General features: G+C 44.5%; 1 long non-coding RNA gene across 5 annotated transcripts in view; it reads right to left on the bottom strand.

The window, feature by feature from the left end:
* Nucleotides 1-14799, bottom strand: part of LOC133082717 (uncharacterized) — a 35558-nt gene that overhangs the window by 12992 nt on the left and 7767 nt on the right. For all 5 annotated transcript variants that reach the window (XR_009698979.1, XR_009698982.1, XR_009698980.1 and 2 more), the window contains exon 3: nt 652-779. This is a non-coding gene — a long non-coding RNA (uncharacterized LOC133082717). The remainder of the gene's footprint in view (nt 1-651; nt 780-14799) is intronic.

Genomic DNA, 14799 nt, shown 5'->3' with positions numbered 1-14799 from the left:
TCCTTATAAGATGGTTGTGAAATTTCATTAAACTGCACCTAGGATATTGCCTGTGTATGTAGAGGCTAAATAAACAAATGTTAATTCCCTTATTCCCTTCAAAGCCCCTCTTTGTACACTCTTTCTTCTTTTCTTCCAATCTTGCTGAGTAAGTTACAGCCTTAAGCTGCCCGTGCCCCTGCCCCTCGGTTACCTAATGTGATGGGCTGAATCATAACAAAACTCCTATGCTGAAGACCTATCCTCAGTACCTCGGAATGTGACTGTATTTGGTGTTGGGCCTTTAAAGAGGCGGTTATGATAAAGTGAGGCTGTATAGGTGGGCCTTAATCCAACAGGACTGGCATCCTGACATAAGAGGAGATTAGGACACAGACAGGTACAGAGGGACGACCACGTGAGGACACAGGGAGAAGACGGCCATCTACAAGCCAAGGAGAGAGGCCTCAGGAGAAGCCAACCCTGCCCACACCTTGATCTGGGACACTGAGTCTACAAATGTGAGAAGATAAATGTCCATTGTTTAAGCCACCCAGCCTGTGGTACTTTGTTGTGGCAGCCTGAGCTGACTAATACACCTAACATCATCCGAGTTATGGTTCTTGGAGAGAAGCAAGCCTACACTGCCAAGAATGATGAAAACTCTCTTACCAGGCAACGCGTTGAAGAAGGGAGCACTGCTCTTCAGGAGTCTAGCTGGGTGCTTTCCACCAGGTATTCGCTGGGTGTCTTTTCTCCTGGGAGTTCATTGCCTCCTTGTAAATAGAACCCACTGTCCCCTGAGGAGGGAAGTGGGGGGTGTATTTGGGGTCATCAGTCACTCATGCCAGCCCAACGTACCCAAATGTTCACATACTCCTGGGCCCTGTTCCAACCTCAAGAGAAGGCCTTTCTTGGTCTTACAAGCCCTGAGCAGCAAACCACACATGGAGCCAGTCTTCTGCCCAAGGACCAGGCTGAATTAGCCCCCAAATTCTGAATAAACTTCTGGTCTAATGGGCTTTACTTGTGTTCCCTAAGGAAGTTACAGACCAAGAGTTGGAAATGGAGGAGGTGTCTTAACATTTGGGTCTTTATCATTCCTGGCAAAATTATTTGGAGCCATGAAATCTGGATCAAGGCAGGAATGTCCAGAAGACCTTATTATACCACTCCTAAAAACAAACACTTCCACTGAGTTTTCTCATTACCAACACTGTGTTAAGCACTTCACATACATTTTTTTCTCCCAAGCAAGATTTCAACACAAAGGAGCCAGCCTGCATTTAGAAAAGTACCAAGAGTCAGGCCTGTGTATTTAGGGTGTCAGGGAAAGAGCTTTTCCAGGGGAGCAAATGCTTTGTCCATTACCATGTCCATTGCTTCTCCCTGGATTTGCTCCCATGTACCTGGATTCTCAGGTATTTAATGGCTCCTTTCTCCTGAGCCCTCTCCCAACATATATTATTTAATAATACTAGTTTTTAATTAATGTGTCTACTTATACCCTGTCTTGTTCTGCAAAGCAGTTAAGGCAACTCATAGACAGATATACTGCATATGGCAACTAGCATTCATTGAGTCAACATAAACAGAGCACTTCCTATATTCCAGGCACTGTGCTAGGTCCTGGAGAAACAGCATTCACGTTCTACCGGGCTCTCCTGGGTCTCTCCTGCACATGTGCATAGTTTCCCAGCCAGCAGGGATGTGTGGAGAGCCCATCTCAACCCTTTGGCTCTCCCATTCCAAGATTTTCTGTTAAATTTGTAGCTGGTTCACCACTTACCCCAATCAGGAGCACATTCTCGAACTTGCAGAGATGTGCGTTTTCCCCATTTGTTTCCTGCCAAGTTCTCTATTGCTGTCAGTGCTGTAGGTTTTCACCCTCTGCTCAAAATTGATTTGACCCCTTTGGCAGTAAACTTGATATTTTTTTCTGGTCAGCCCCTTGCTGATAAAACAGTGGACAGAACTGGGAAGAGGGCTGGGATGGAAACAGACCAGACAAAAGGGCTACAGACCCGTTCTTGCCTGAAGCTGTATCCATTTTTCATGAGTAAATGCTTCTCAATTTGTTATCTGCCTTTGGCCAATTTCCAAAGCACAGAAATGGTTGATTCTGACAATATTGTCCAGTTTCATACTGTCTGGGGAGGAGAGGATTTACTGACCTTTTCATGTCACGATAGCTGGAAGTTTGGCCTCTGAAGTTTGTTTTTTTTTTTTAATTTTTAATTTTGATGGGGCACGAATTTCCCAGTTTTCTGCTGTTTCCACTGTCCCTATGGTCCTACACTTGTTCTGCTTCATTATCTGCCTCCCCCTTGAAGGCACTGAGCTTAGGAATTATGATCCACAGTGGTGACACCTAGACCATGTCCTAAAAGTGCAATGGAATGTACAAATAGTGCTCAGGCCTGTGTGCTAGATTCTCTGGAATATAAAAGCATTCAAGAGAAGGTCCTTGTCTTCAAGGCCCCAAAAATCCCGGGGGAGATGGGGAGCATGGATACAAAGAGATAACTAACAATGCAATGGCTGGAGTCCATGATAGGCACAGGGACGGACTTCCCTGGGGGTCCAGTGGTTAAGATTCTGTGCTTCCACTGCAGGGGGTGGGGGTTCCATCCCTGGTCGGGGAACTAAGATCCTGTATGCCACATGGTGTGGCCAAAAAAAGAGCACAGGGATGTCCTCTGTAGGCTGGGAAGGACAAGAAATGATTTCTCAGGTTTATGACATACAGACCCATTATATGATTTGTCAGGTTTCTTGTCAATTACTAAATATTACTTTGGTACTTGGAATGAAATTGTTTTCATTGGAGGGAATAAACTAGTGTACCTTAATAAAGAGAGAAGAGTTTGGGAAGTGGAATACTAGGGAGTGCTAGATGTCACCTTGCTGCTGGTGGAACGTGGATAGTAAACAGAATATTGCGCCCCAGCTCTGCCACTCCCGGGCTGTGAGATTTGAGAAATTCATTTCTGCATCTGTGCAATGAAGAAGGGGTGGGGAAGTGGTAATCATTTTTGATTCAAATGCCCTGTGGTTCTAAGGGAGGAGAGAACCTTTTTCCTACAATCTCTAGAAGATATGATTATGTTTGTTCCCATGTATCACAAGGATTAGTCACTAGATTTGCCCAAAGCAATGATCCCCAGAATGGTTAAGCAGGGTTTCTGAATGTTTTAAAATTTATTTTAGTAAGAATATTTTGAAAACCTGATGAAGTTACGACATCTTTTCTAAGCGAAATAAACCACATCTTCCTAAACATAAAAAACATTGCCTAGAATCACAGGGAACTGACACCCTCAGGTTAAGGACTCTTGAGAGAAAACAAAGAAAAAGAGACCATGATGAGCTTCGAAGCCCTGGATTCAGCTCCGGCTGTTGTAGGCTTCTCATTCTTTTTAAAATAGTCAAACAAAAACCAAAGTGAAGGTCTGAATTAAAAACTAACCTAGGAAAATCTGTTGTAGAAAATGAAAATTGTTCATCGCTGAGAAAGGCAGCCTAAAGAACAAGAAAATCTCACTCTTCACAGAATCCCAGGCCGAAGGGAGGAATGAAAAATTAAAGGCATTAATATTTATCACAGCCAGAGAAGGAAAACCTGCAGGAAATGATGAGCAAGACTGCAGCAGCAATTATAACCAAAGACAGGAAACTAAAACAGGAAGCTTATCTCATTAGTTAATTTCAATGCAACACTACAGGGGGGTATTTTGGCCGGATGCCTCAAAGGAACCCTTAATCCTTCCACAGAAGGAGTATTCAGAGATCATCTGGAGAGTTATTAATGCCCTCTCAACCTCTTCTCTTTGCCCTCTCCCTTTTGGAAAGTTGAGAAGGAATCTAGCTAGGTTAAGCGAGCATTTTTTTTTTTGGCCATGCTGCGCAGCATGTGGGATCTTAGTTCCCCGACTAGGGATCAAACCCATGCCCTCTGCAGTGGAAGCTTAGAGTCCTAACCACTGGACCGCCAGGTAAGTCCCTAAGTGAGCATTTTTAATTTCAACTCCTAGAACATTACGTTGTGTTCATTTTGAAATCATCTTACAGAGAACCAGCCCACGGGCTAAGGTATAGATGAGTCTGACAGAAGAGAAGAAGCAGAGTCCAGGGGTCCAGCAGGGCCATGGGTTTCAGACTCACTGCTGCTTCTGCTGCCCAGGGCTGCCTCCCAGGTCAGAGGTCAGAGGTTAGAGGTTATCAAACACCCAGGGCAGGGACTCCCACGTTCTGCAAAGTCATAGGCGCCACTGTCATCACCTGCTCCCAATACTCCTGCTGTATTTACAGGCTCCCTAGTCACTCAGGGAGAACAGCATCCTGCAGAAGGACAGAACCCACAGTGCAGAAGGACTCTGGGGACAAAAATAAAATGCAATAACTTGTGCGTTGTTCCCTTTCAGGTCAGTGCTTTTTTGCTATTTAGAAGTCTGCTGAGAGACACCCCTGGCAGTCCAGTGGTTAGGACTCCCCGCTTCCACTCCAGGGGGCACAGGTTCGATCCCTGGTCGGGGAACTAGTATCCCACAAGCCGCTCTGCACAGCCAAAAAAAAAAAAAAGAAATAGAAGTCTGCTGAAGCAAGCAACATCAAAGCACCCCATGTCCTTAGTCTCTACAGACTGTTCTCCACACCCAACAGCGATTTTTTGAATACTGAGTCAGATCCTAATATCCCTTCAAAATCCTCCAGACAGACCCCACCTCTCTCTGAAGGTAATCAGAGCCCCTGACATTGTATATGAGGCTGTGCTCCTGGCTGTCTTTCTGACACCCGCTCCCCCAGTCCCTGCACTCCAGCCCACTGGCCTCCGTGCTATGTCCAGAGCGCTCCAAGCCCACTCATACCTCAGCACCTCTGCACACACTGTTCCCATGTCTGGAGAGCTCCTTCTGAATCCCTCCATATCTGCAAGGCTCACCCTCACTTCTTTCAGGTCTCTGCTCATATGTCACCTCATCAGAGAGGCCTTCCCAGCCATGCTGCCTAAAATAACAGCACTTGTTCATCCCTCCCTTAACCTTCTTTACTTTTTCCATAGCACACATCGTTACCTGGCATTCCTATAGATCCTCTGTGTTTTTAAATTGTATCCTTTCGAATGGGGATTTTTTTCTTGTTCCCCAACTATATCCCTAAGACCTAGAATGTGTCTGACAAATAATAGACATTCAATAAATATTTTTGAATGAATGCTATTGGTTATTCTGCCTAGATGGGTGTATAATGGTATTAACTATCTTCTTTTTAATAGTGAAATATCATAATACAACAGTGCATACAATGCGTCTGTACACTTTAAAGAATAAGTGCACACCCATGTATTACCACAAAGTGTACCAATGATATATTCTGAGATACCAAAATAGATCTTCTATCAAGTCCAAGTACAAATTCTTTCCCGTTATCAGTCAATTAGAACACTCTTTGATGTAGATAGCAGAAAAGCTGACTCAAAGTGGCTTAAACAATAAGGAAATTTATCATATAAAGTCTCATTTTAAAAATCCATAGGCAGATACATGCACCCCATGTTCATAGCAGCACTATTCACAATAGCCAAGACATGGATCAACCTAAATGTCCATCGACAGATGAACGGATAAAGAAGATGTGGTACATATATACAATGGAATACTACTCAGCCATAAAAAAGAACGAAATAATGCCATTTGCAGCAACATGGATGGACCTAGAGATTATCATACTAAGTGAAGTAAGTCAGAAAGAGAAAGACAAATACCACATGATATCACTTATATGTGGAATCTAAAATAGACACAAATGAAGCTATCTACAAAGCAGAAACAAACAGACACAGAAAACAGATTTGTGGTTGCCAAAGGGGAGTGGGGTGGGGAGGGATGGACTGGGAGTTTGGAGTTAATAGATGCAAACTATTACATATAGAATAAATGGACAAAAAGGTTCTACTGCATATAGCACAAGGAACTAGATTCAATGTCCTGAGATAAACCATAATGGAAAAGAATATAAAAAAGAATATATATATGTAACTGAGTCACTTTGCTGTACAGCAGAAATTAACACTGTAAATCAACTATACTTCAATTTTAAAAAATTCATAAGTAGAAGGAGCTTTAAGCAACGGTTGCTTCAGAGGTTAGGGGGTGTCACCAAAGTATTGTTTTGATTCTTCTCTCCATTCTGCCTTCCTTGGTATCAGCCTCGTCCTAAAGCTGACTCACTAATGGTGGCAAGATGACTGCCCATAGATGCAGGCTGTGTGCTTCGTCTTTCATGTCCAAGAAAGAGCATCATGAGCTAAAGATGCTGAGAGCACTCCGATTAGACTTGCGTGGGTCCATTGCTCACCTCCGGGCCAACCACATGCCTAGGGGAATGCAATGTGCTCATTGGCTTAGCTGAGCTCATGTGCTCCAACATCGGATCCCCAGGTAGAAACACACGAATCCCTGAATAGAAACCAGGGACTGTCGGGCATAGAGAACAGACTCGTGGTTGCCAAGGGGGAGGGGGGTGAGGGAGGGAGGGATTGGGAGTTTGGGATTAGCAGATGCAAACTATTATATACAGAATGGATAAACAACAAGGCCATACCATAATAGCACAGGGAACTATATTCAATATCCTGTGATAAGCCATAATGGAAAAAATATGAAAAAGAATATATATATATATATATGTACATTGAATTACTTTGCTATACAGTGAAAATTAACACAACATTGTAAATCAACTATACTTCAATAAAATAAGTTAAAAAAAAAAAGAAATCAGGGACGATTGGAAAGGTGTAATGCAAGCTGGGATGGCATTCACAAATGTCCACTGTACCTTGTTTCACCAATGAGTAGTTCAGAGCCGATTTTATCCAGCTATAGACATATTCTAGCAAGCTTCCTATCTGCTCTCCCAGCCCACAGCAAGTGGACAGCACTCGAAGCAGATAGATTGACAAAAACAGGCAATGGCACCAAGTAGACACAAGATTCCTACAAACATGATCATTCAGCCACAGGGCAAAAAGACCAACACAGCAGCCCAGTGATGACAACCTCATTACACCTCAGTGCGACAGGAATGGTATGATGACCGTGAGGAATAAAACCTTTAAGCTGTGTCCAGTGGACAATGTTTTAGGAAGATAAAAGGATGTTTAATGGATTTTGAAGAGATTCTATCAAAACATTAACTATTACAATGAAGACACTCAAAGAAATGTTTCGGTTCTCCCAAATGATGCCAACTAAATGAATGGCTGTTAGCCATAATTATCAAAATTATAGTGAGATGAGAAGCCATACTTTCCACAATTTTGGGGAATTTCTACCTATTACAGACCTATTATTAAAAAGAAAATTATAACAATTTAATGAGCAAAATGAATGGGTTTTTTTTCATAAAAAGCAATAAGTAGTTCCCTCCAACCTCAAAAGTTAAAAAGGGGAACTTAAGTCTCAGGTCACTGTATTTCCCACTTCTAGTAAGTATGCTGGAGCTGGCAATTTAACAAATACTTACTGAGAACCTGAATATTTTTTTCAACTTGAATGTTCCTGATGGTTTTTTGAGCAAGGAGGCAATGGCTAGCACGACCCACAGTTTTGCACATGGAAAGTCAAGACTCTAAGTAGTGAAATAACTCACTTTTGGGGGAGCATTGAGTCCACTCAACAGGAAAACTTCCAATATTGTCCCTGTGTTGGGCCACTGATTGTTTTAAGGTACTAAAAACAAAAACGAGAGGAATCAAGATCTGAGAATGAGTAAGACACAGGACTCCGTCTGGGGACGCCACACTGAAGATTTTGTTCCATTTTTCAACTCAGTTTTGCATCCCACGGTCCATAATTTTTTTCTTTTCAATCTTTTCCTTCTTTAACCAGGGAAGCCTTAAGAGCAGAAATGGCCAGCAGTCCCCAAAGTGATATAATCTGAGGGCTACCTAGGAAAGGCCTTTACTCCAAATGTTTTCTCCACCACTATTGTGAAATTCCACCAACGGAGAGCACTGCGGGAGGGACAGGTATTCTGCCCACTTCAGGGGTCCCCTAATACATTGCATATATTCCTGGGAGATATAACAAGACCCTGGCGGTCAAGGCCCTGACCAATGAGAAACAAGTTGGGCGGCTGGGCAAGGGGCGGGTGAGCGTGGGAGCTGAAGCTGGGAGCAGAGGTTAGACGAGCTGATTACTATTGTCTTAATCCAGCCTGACCTACAATTGTCTGTACTTCTCCACCCCCTGAGGCTTCCTCCCTAATCTAGAACAGTCCACTTTAGCTCTTGTCATTTCAGAGCAGTCCCTCAGGCTCCAGGCTGTGCCTCCCTCTCCTGGGCCTTGTGCCCGCTCCCCTAACAGCTACGCCTCAATACACCTGTATCGGTCGCTCAGGATGCCCTGACAGAGTAGCACAGCCTGGGGGCTTCAACAGCAGACCTTTATTGTCTTATTGTCCTGGAGGCTGAAGGCTGAGATCAAGGTGTGGGCAGGGTTGGTTTCTGCTGAGGCCTCTCTTGGCTTGTGGACGGCTGTCTTCTCCCCACATCTTCATGTGGTCTTCCCTCTGCATCTGTGTTCAAATTTCCTCTTCTTATAAGGACAGCAGTCCTATTGGATTAGGACCCACCTTAGTGACCTCATTTTAACTTACCCCTTTAGAGGCCTGATCTCCAAATACTGTCACATTCTGAGGTGTTGGGGGTTAAGATTTCAACATGTGAATTTGGGGGGTCATAACTCAGCCCACAACAATACCTGACTTTGAAGAGTCCCCTCAAAGGCCCTTGACTCCCATCCTGAAACATTGCCCCTACATCCATTTCAAATTTATCGGAGCAGGTTTCCTAGATCCAGGATTTTCTAGTCTGAAGTTCTCCTGGAGAACATTAGGCAGGACACAGTGCCTTTATATTGGGAGACCAACCCTGCAGGCAATTCATGCGTTTCTTTATTTGGTCAGAATTAGAAGTGGGTTCTGCAGGGGTATCTTGAATTACCCACAGGACGACTTTTAGTCTGGATTGGGCATCTTTGGTGATGGGCACCCTGTGACTTTCTGAGAAGCGGTAGACCCAGGTGAAGACTACCAATTAAAGCATTTCAGAATTAAAAGGAGAAATTGTACCACCATGGAAATAAAACCAAAAGTCCTTGTTCCCTCTGCTGGTTGAATCCTAGGGATTACGGAAATCCGATGCTGGCAGCATTAGCCCAGATCTTTGATGGGGGCCACCCCTCCGGCTCTATTTCACGTTTCGTCACCTGGGTTGCATACCTTTCAAAGAAGGGCCTTTAGTCAGGGTTTGCAGCTCTTTGCCCCCCAGGCTGTAGGAACGGCGTCACTCTGAGGCCCCTCATGAAAAGCAACTCCAGGTCTTTCAGCCCTTCCTTTCTGGGCTGTGTGACTCCACCTGATTCTGGGAAAGAGCCTCACATCCCCCCATCCTCCCCCCACGCCTCATCCCACCACCCTCGCTGCTGGGCTGGTCTCAGAGTCCAGAGAGCAGGAGGTAAGTTCTACACGTAGTGTCATCACTCAGTGGCTCCAGCAAACGGCAGTGTCCCCACCACGTCCCAACTCCCTGAGCATCCAGGACCAGACAGCAGCCTGACACACCCTCCTTGAATCAGGGCCTCACAAAACACTATCCCGGCAGCCTCGAGGCGTTCACAGACACAGCCTCAACTCACCCAGGAGAGAAAGCTTCCCATGCTCTTTCCATTCCCTGCGAAAGAAGGGAACGAAATCCCCTCTCCTGGGAATCCTTAAAAATAGGTGAGAGGGACTTCCCTGGTGGCGCAGTGGTTAAGAATCCGCCTGCCAATGCAGGGGACACGGGTTCGAGCCCTGGTCCGGGAAGATCCCACATGCCACAGAGCAACTAAGCCTGTGCGCTACAACTACTGAGCCTGCACTCTAGAGCCTGGAAGCCACAACTACTGAAGCCTGCGTGCCTAGAGCCCGTGCTCCACAACGAGAAGCCACCGCAATGAGAAGCCTGCGCACCGCAATGAGAAGCCCGTGCACTGCAACGAAGAGTAGCCCCCGCCCACCACAACTAGAGAAAGCCCGCGTGCAGCAACGAAGACCCAACGCAGCCAAAAATAAATAAATAAATTTATAAAAAGAAAAAAAAAATAGGTGAGCGGTTCATCTGTTGTAGCTGGAGGATGCGTGAGGCCGAGTGGAATGTCTCCTGGGGCCTGGGGGATCCTCTGATCCAGAACCCAGCCGTGTGGTTTAAACAGCCCTGGTCACCTCCACAGGGAACCCCCGGGATGGACCATGAACCGTCTCCTCTGTCGTGACTGCCCTGGACGCTGTGACCTTTCCCCTCCTTAGCGCCTGCACTCTTACCGTTCAGCTATTCCAAGAACACTGACCTTGCATTTTGTTCGTTATGGTGCATTCCCTGAGGACGTGATGCTCTGAGAGGCTAGCGCTCTGGCCGCTCCCCAAGCTCCTGTGGGCCCTCTTGAGGAGCAACGCGCATCAGTGACACAGGACTTAGCCCGTCTCTCCCTGCAACCTCCCACTGCATCCTCTCCTCCCACTGGTTCCATCACACTTGCTGCCCTCTGAGCAGTCATCTTCTTGCTCCCTTCCTTTGGTCGCCAGCCTTCTGCCTCCGCCTCTTGACCCCTTGTCTCTTCCTCAATTCCCTTCAATTCGGTTTCCATCTACTCCAAATAAGCGTAATTTTCAAAATGGTGTGTTCCATGCGCCAGGGGCTCAGGGGGAAGAAGGCATGGGCCTGGCTCCTAAGAGATCAAAGATCTTCCGACCCACTGGTGGATACTCAGTTAGATGGGGGTAGAGACAACCACGCCGCCAGGCAGAATGTTTCAAGTGCTATAGAAAGAGAAAGAAAGATGGAGCTTCCTTAAAAATACTAAAAATAGAGTTACCATATGATCCAGCGATCCCACTCCTGGACAAATATCTGGAAAAGATGGAAACTCTAATTTGAAAAGATACATGCACCCCAATGTTCACAGTAGCATTATGTACAATAGCCAAAACATGGAAACAACCTGTGTCCACTGACAGGTGAATGGATAAAGAAGATGTGATATATATACACAACGGAATATTACTCAGCCGTAAAAAAGAATGAAATAATGCATTTGCAGCAACATGGATGGACCTAGAGATTATCATACTAAGTGAAGTAAGTCAGACAGAGAAAGACAAATATCATAGGATATGACTTACATATGGAATCTAAAATATGATACAAATGAACTTATTTACAATACAGAAACAGACTCACAGACATAGAAAATAAACTGATGGTTACCAAAGAGGAAAGGGGGGCGAGGGATAAATTAGGAGGTTGGGATTAACATACACACACTACTATATATAAAATAGGTAAACAAGGACCTACTGTATAGCACAGGGAACTATATTCAATATCTTGTAATAACCTATAATGTAAAAGAATCTGAAAAAGAATATGTATACACATACACACATATATATATATAACTGAATCAGTTTGCTGTACACCAGAAACTAACACAATATTGTAAATCAACTATACTTTGATTTAAAAAAAAAGAAATCTATATTTACGGCAAAAAAAAAAAAAAGAAAGAGAGAGAAAGGAGGAGGTGGGGATTTGGGGGGGACGTGCAAGAAATCTCCATGAAGGAGCCACACTCAAGCTGAGTTTCAAGGACCAGCAAGATCCTTAAGGGTCCAGAATGAGAGCAGCCCCGGCAGATTAGGCGCAGGTTCAGGAAGCATTCAGGCCACAGAGGCAGCGAGGGTCTGAGTGAGGAGGGAATTTGGGGGCCAAGCAGAGGAATGCAGCGCCGAGGAGGCTGGGCTGAGCTTGGCGTGTGTGAGCAGGCCTCTGCTGCAGGAGCCTTTAGCGGGCAGCACTCACACATCACAAACTGGGGCTTCGCTCCAACTTGTCCGCTCATTAGCAACGAAGGAATTGAGTCATTATTACAATAGATCCCCAGGTTCTGTTATGCCACGCCTCATGGTCCTGTCCCACTTGTGAAAAAACAAAAGGAGATAGCTCAATGGCCTCATAGTGAGTAACTGACTTCAGCATCTTAACAAGAGCAGAGTCAGAAGTCTCCATTCTGAGAGTGGGATTGACATATATACACTAATATGTATAAAAAAATAAATAAAATTAAAAAAAAAAAAGTCTCCATTCTGATCTCCCACGAAAAATGTACAGGCTTGTGCCCAAGTGAGCAAAGCCTGGGGAGAGGGGCGGGTCTCTGAAGTCCAGGGGCTGCTCCAGCAGGATCTGAGGAGCCCTGTGCCTTCCTACCTCCACCCGACATCCACGGTTTCCTCCCAGTTTGTCTCCTAAGAGAACTGGGTCATCACTTCACAATCTGGAAATGGCTGCCAAGAAGGCTCTGTCCCCAGAGGACAGTATTCACTGGTGAAATGGAAGGCCTTCAGAGAGCAGACAGTGCCCAGGAGATAGTGATCAGACCCCAGGGCGGTGGTCAGCCCACAGCTGGCACTGACATGCCACACAGCCTTGGCACCCACGGATGCTACAGTTCCAGTTACTAGATACTTTTTCACTTATTTAAAGATGTCCGGCCAATGCCACCCTACAGGTATGTCTTCGCTGGGCCAGAGGACAAAGGCTATATATTTTAAAAATATATTTAAATAGCTTTTTATTTCCCTAATCCAATGTTTATGGCTTTCTTCAATTATCTGAAAACTATTTTGCCAAAAATTACAGTGTGTTATTCTATTACCACCTTATTGTAATAATACCCTCCTTTTATAACCACTCCACCTGTTGGGCAGTGTCCCTGAATTTGCAAAGGCCTTTTCCTGAAGAAAGCCACAGATGGGGGAACGAGAATCACGTCCTTCTGCAGGCTCTCCTGGGGCCTCAGTTTCTCCTCCTGAAAATGGGATATATAATGTCATCTAGTTAATGAATTAGTATCTGAAAAAAGTTTTGAGACTGAGGTGTGAAAACTGCTATAGGACCAGAGCTATAGATGTAGATTTTAAGCCACAGAAGTGGTCTTGTGTGTAATCTGAATATTCTTAACGCACAAAAGGAGCTTACAATTTAAAGGCATCTTTTAGTAAATGCATTTATGAAATGAAAAGTTGTGTGGCCCTCTTAGAAATGTCTCAAACATTTGGAATTTCTTAACACAATATTTTAGCTCAATGTTAAGTCAGAATAGCTTGTTATTTGTTCTGCCCTCTGCTGATTAGATCAGATGAATTTAGCTCTAGAGTCAGACCTCAATGGCTTCAACTATTCAATTTATGAATCTAAGCAGGCCTGTTCCTCTTCAGTGCTCATAAGCACTTCTTCCCAGGAGAGGAAGGGGAAGTGAAAGCCAATGAAAATTAATTAATTTTGCTATTTTTAGTAAATGTGGGAAATGGGCTGATGGGAGACAAAACTCAAAACCTATTATGGAGCTGTTTGGATATCAATTACCCCTGTTCCCCTCAAATAGATGCTGGAAAATGGGCATATTTAGATACCCTGTTGGGCGTAATTACTCTCCCACCATAATACAGGTTTTGCAGGGATGGGCCATCTGTCCTGCCCGGGAGAGTCAGCGTGAAGCAGACTGCGTCCCTTCCCTGGCCAGCTCTGCCCCTTACCTGCAGGGTCTTGAATCTATTTTTGTCACCTCTGTCAGCCTGGCTAAGGGCTTCCAAATAAAACCGAAGGAAGACGTGAAGATGGCAAAAAAAAAATGAAGTCTGGGCAGCATGAGCCTGTAGCCTTACCTTTTTGTAGCTTCTGTGGTCTTGCCTGAATGAAGGGCTTTACTCTGTGTTGGAGGAGGTGATGCTTTAGGTAGGTTAGCCTTACTTGTGGAATTATTGTTCTGGATTTCTTTGGTACATGGAAGCACAGAATCTTTTCACAAGTTTATAATAGTACTTTGTATTTGGCATTCAGTAATTCTTTACGGAACACTTCGGGAAAATGTTGTGGCAAGTTCCATCGAAATAATGGATTTTTATGTAGTTCTCAACCTTTAGCTGAGACACAGCTTCTATTTTGTTGTCATCCCTGTAGCCTTCCCTCTCAGTATCTCCTCAGCTGACTCCACTCAGATGAATATTTTATAAGACAAGATTTCCACATTTCTCATGTTTATGACTATTCCTAAAACTCTCATAGAAAGTTTGTACTTTCCCCCAATACTAATTTAATAACCTTGAAAATAGTCAACAGTATGAGCACAAATTCCTTAATTGGCTTTACAGAGAAAAAATGCATGAAATAGTACTGCTACACCTGGTCAACACAGACTCAGGAACGGCAGCTCTGGTGAAAAGCAGAGAGCAGTGGATTAGAACAACCACTTTGTCACTTACTACACAAGTGAGATTGAGCAAAGTCACTGAACCCTTCTGAGCCTCAGTTTCATCTGTAAAATGGGAATAATCACTGTCAAGAGGATTAAATGTGTGTGACTATGTTTTGTCAACCATGAAATGGTATAAAGATGTAAGGGTTGTTATTATTTATACCCCTGAAATGTGAGCAAGAGGGGCTCCAGGCCTTTTTTTTGTTTTTTTTTTGGCCGTGCCATGCAGCTTGCGGGATCTTAGTTCCCCGGGCCCCTGGCAGTGGAAGCGTGGAGTCCTAACCACTGGAAATTCCCTCCAGGCCTTGAAAAGAGCTTAAGAAAGAAGGTTGGGATCTGAGAGAGAAGATTATGAGCCCAAAAGATGAGGGCCAAACACTTAGCGTGAAAAAGACACGTCACTGGTCCCATAAGGATGCTAACATGTATGAAGAAAAGGCACCTGGTGCCCCAGGTCAAGTCT

The sequence above is a fragment of the Eubalaena glacialis genome, chromosome 2 (assembly GCF_028564815.1).
Source record: "Eubalaena glacialis isolate mEubGla1 chromosome 2, mEubGla1.1.hap2.+ XY, whole genome shotgun sequence".
Classification (NCBI taxonomy): domain Eukaryota; kingdom Metazoa; phylum Chordata; class Mammalia; order Artiodactyla; family Balaenidae; genus Eubalaena; species Eubalaena glacialis.
Note: the sequence above shows the minus strand (reverse complement) of the source record. Positions and strands in the feature narration are given on the sequence as shown.